The sequence below is a fragment of the Rhinolophus sinicus genome, chromosome 16 (genome assembly GCF_057876585.1).
Source record: "Rhinolophus sinicus isolate RSI-liver-muscle chromosome 16, RSI-T2T, whole genome shotgun sequence".
NCBI classification, from domain to species: Eukaryota; Metazoa; Chordata; class Mammalia; order Chiroptera; family Rhinolophidae; genus Rhinolophus; species Rhinolophus sinicus.
Genome location: NC_142516.1, coordinates 90,657,792 through 90,661,866, shown reverse-complemented (window position 1 = coordinate 90,661,866; position 4,075 = coordinate 90,657,792). Strand labels below are relative to the sequence as shown.

Genomic DNA, 4,075 nt, shown 5'->3' with positions numbered 1-4,075 from the left:
AATGTTCCTTCCCCCCATTCTACCTCCCAAGTGAGGTGAGGTAAAACCGTGCTGGTGATAGTTACAGAGCTACTTCTAAAAGTCCTGAAGAAAGGGAGACATCCCTGGCCAGGGGGGCTGAGACTTTAAAAGAGAGGCACACCTCATAAGCACCCAGGCCTCCAGCCCAGAACCCACAGAGGGAGGACCAAGACCCGAGAACGGGCTCAGAGGGTCAGAACCGGCTGAGTGTCAGATTCCCAATTCCCTGCCAGCTGCTACCATAGGGCTGAAGGGCCAGGGAGGAGTGACAGAGCTTCTTCCCTACCAGCCCCCTGAAAAGACAGTGTCAATAAAGAGCTCCTCATTCTTTCCAGGACCCCAGGAGAGGAGTCTTCAGGCAGCCCAGAGACCTGGCCCTCAGAGGGGAAGCAAAAACCAAACATAAGACAGAAAGATGGAGCCTCTGGGAGATTCTGGGAGACTCCCAAGTGAGGGGCAGCAGCTCCAAACCAAGTCACTTTTATTGACCTCGCGTGTGCACGTTGTGTGCATGTGTGCGTGCGTGTGCCTGTGTGTGTTCAGGCCCGGGCACCACCCCATAGAGCTGGTGAGGGAGTAACTTCTGCTTCTCGTTGCAACTGTAGGTCCATCTCGGGTGGACGAACACCAGGGAGGGGTTGGCCCCCGGGGCCTCCTCAGAGCTGGGGTCCCATTCCTGTGCCGTGATCACAACCCGGACCTGGTCACTCATATTGTCTTCGAGCTCCCCATCGAAGGCTGTGACATATCGGCTGAGCTTCCGCCGCTCGTCCCCAGGGAACGCCCCATACAGGAAGAAGTGTTTGCCCTGGAAGAGGTCGGGGAGCTCAGGAACTGGGAGGGTGGGAGACTCCGGGGGCCCCTCGTTGTCTGTGTTTTTATCTGTGAAACCCACCTATGGGTCCTCGCCATTCTCTCCCTGGCCAGGGGGCTGCTTTTGTTCCGTCTGCTCAGCCACCCTTCTCAGCTCATCATCAGTGTCCCCAGAATCTTTCGCCCCATTGTCCTGTCCTTCTGACTACTGTCCTTCAGCGTCTGTATCTTCCTGGGGCCCTGGTGAGATGGATTTGCTCTCTCCTGGCATTGGGGGTCTCTGGAGTGAGCTGGGTCTTGCTGCCTGAGGGGGCTTGGTTTTGGTCTGGGGGCGCTTTCGGGGAAGCTTGGGGGCTTCATCCCCGCTGCTGCCACTGTGAGGGCCCCCCTCGTCCTCGCTGCTGGAGCCTGGCCCTGCCATGAGGTACCTCCAGGACGGCAGCCGCCGACGCATGTGGTAACAGTCCAGCACCCACTCCTTATGCACAATATGGCCTCCAAGTCCTAGGACCCAGCTGAACTTGGGGGTGTTGGCAAACGCACAGATGAGGTGGGTGCTATCTGGAGTCCAGTCTGGCCGATACTTGGCCCCCAGCTCTAGGGCCTTGTCCCGGAGCTCTGAGCAGAAAGGATTCTGGAAGCCACCCAGCACCACCATCACACACTCAAGGATCTTCCCCAGCTCCTGCAGGCCAGCTTGGGGCCCCCTGGGCTCAGTGCCTTCTCCTCGGGGCTTCCCTGGCACTGCCCCATGTGCTGGGGCAACGACTGAGGTGGTGGCTGGGGTACTGGTGGGTGCTGGCGTTTGGGTTCCTTAAGAGCGGATGGTGAGGGCTGAGGTGACTGTTTGCTGGGGGTCTTCCTTTCTTCTTGGTTCAAAGCCAACTTCCTTTTCCCTTTGGGGGACTCACAAGGCTTGGAGGTGCTGTCTACTGCCCTGGAGGCCGGAGAGGCTGAGGAGGTGGCACTAGAGGCCTGCAGTGTAGCAGCTGCATAACTGGGTCCTGCCGGGTCACTCGCTGTGGCAGTAGATATCATATTGATCCGGCTGAAGAAGAGGGCCCTGGTCTCAGGGAGCTGGCACCTTCATCCTCCTCCTTCACGTGGAACTGGCCAAGCTTGGTCATATTCTGGGGTGAGGCCTCTGCCTCATCTTTGTCTGGGGGCCTGTGAAACCGTACAAAACTCAGGCCATAGGGGGAGTCCTTGCTGTAGGGCTGGCTGCAAACAATTTTGACGTCATCCCAATGCTTCTCGACTGCTCCCTGGACCAACTTGTCAGGCCCGAAAATGCAAACACAGTTGGGGTTTGAGCCACTGCGGCTCTCAGAAGGGGACATGAAAGACGAGGTGACCAGAAGGACCTCATAGTCTTGCTCCCCAGCCCCTCCGGCCGAGCTGCCCACCAGCACCTCCACAAAGGCCGAGCCATCGTTCCCGATGTCCACGCTGTGTATCTGTTTCTCCTTCTCCAACTGGAGCACCACCGAGATGGTCTTCTTGCCTGCCTTGGCCGCCCGCCGTTTTCAGTGTGTCCGCCTTTAGGTTTTCTGCACAGTGGGTCCTGGCTACTGCAGGAAACCACATGGCGGAGGCAGATCTCCAGCATGTCAATGTAGTGGGCTCCGGTGACAGGAAGGAAGGGAGGGTCCTCATGTTCTTTATTATTTAAAATGTTTAGTGTAGAATAAAACAACACACAGAAGAGTGGATCAATCCACGCAGTGTAACAAATACTTCTAAAACCAGGACTGGTGTCAGCACTGCAGAGGCCCAGGAGAGAACACTGAAGCTATCTCTAGCCTATCTCAGATACTAGCCTCTGGGGTCCCCCCTCCCTCCCCTCCCTGCCTGGCAGGAGGCAGCCGCTCCTCCCTGTGGTCACACTGCTCCCAGACAGAGCTGGTGTGGCTCTGAGAAGACCTCCTAGGCGTGCAGCTCCCCCCGCAGCCCCATATGCTGAGCTTGGAGGTTCCGAGGAGCCCAGACTGCCTGCTGCGCCCCCACCCCAGGTGCCTGACAGATGTGGGCCAGGCAGGCCCCACGGGTGCTGCTCTGTCCCAGGACAAAGGGACAGCGCCCACACCGACAGCACGCCTGAGAAGTCATAGCCCAGTGGCTTTTTATGTCTATGTCTTCCACTCATCTTTCCTGATCAGAGGCCAAGTTTTGTTGATTTTTTTTCCTCTTCGTGGCTCTAGGATCCCTCCCGTCCCAGCACATGCTTGTGGAGAGGCATTGGTGACTTGTTGCTCTGCAGGTGGCCTGCGTTTTAGATAGTATGTCAGGGACGGATTTTATTTTCTATCAAGTCTTAACACTCTTGCTCACTCTTGCCCCTTAGGGTATTCATTCTTGAGTTTGGTTCAGTTTTGTTTTCCACTTTGTTCTCAAGCACTAGGAAGGACTGGTTTGATAGGACAAACTTGTCCACTGTGAAAAGCTCACTTCATATTCTAATTCAGTGTCAGGGTCGTGCCGCTGTGAATGCCAGGGCAGGGTGGGAGGCACGCGGCCAGCCCCTGCCACTGGGATGTAAGACTCTCCAGTGGGGCAGGGGCAGTGGGTCGCCCCAGCCCCCAGCGCAGTGCACAGCCCTCAGCAATCACGTCTGAATACTTGTTCAACTCAACTACAGGAGTTCCTGGGCTACGGGAAACAGAGATCCTGGGTAAACTCTGACTGGATAATAACCTTGGTTATATACATCTTAATTTGGGGGATTCCTTGAGAAGTAATCTTGAGCACTTAATATCACAAATCCCTCATTTTCATGACCCATCCTGGTAGGATTTCTATGAAATCATTGTACAACAGATGACACCAGCTGTCTGGGCACAACCATGTGGCCTCTGAGGGGTAAATGCCAGCAGGGGGTGTCAGCATTACACCCCTTTATCTGGGGGATGGGGAAGCCACCCAGGGGAGTCGTAGAGTCAGTGTCAGCATTTGCACATTTGTTCCTCTCTATCCTGAGCACCCCCATTACCACTCAGACAGGCCGATATAATAAGGGCTTTTTCAAGAGACAAAGTCTTGAAATATAGTAAATGTCCAGTAAACGCTCACTGGATTAAAGCTGATTTATATAAGTTTATGCTCTTTCGGCATTAAAACAATTGAAAATTGAACTCAGACCATTCACCTGATATTTTGTCAATAACTGATAACCAGCAAAATTTTTGAATTCTTACTATATATGGTCCTGAATGTCAGTAGTTGAAAGCAAAAAGAGAGACAA

General features: G+C 54.6%; 1 pseudogene; it reads right to left on the bottom strand.

Moving 5' to 3' along the window:
* Positions 1 to 502: 502 nt before the first annotated feature.
* On the bottom strand, positions 503 to 2,449 carry LOC109438584 (DNA repair protein XRCC1 pseudogene; annotated as a pseudogene).
* Between the last annotated feature and the right edge of the window lie 1,626 nt (positions 2,450 to 4,075).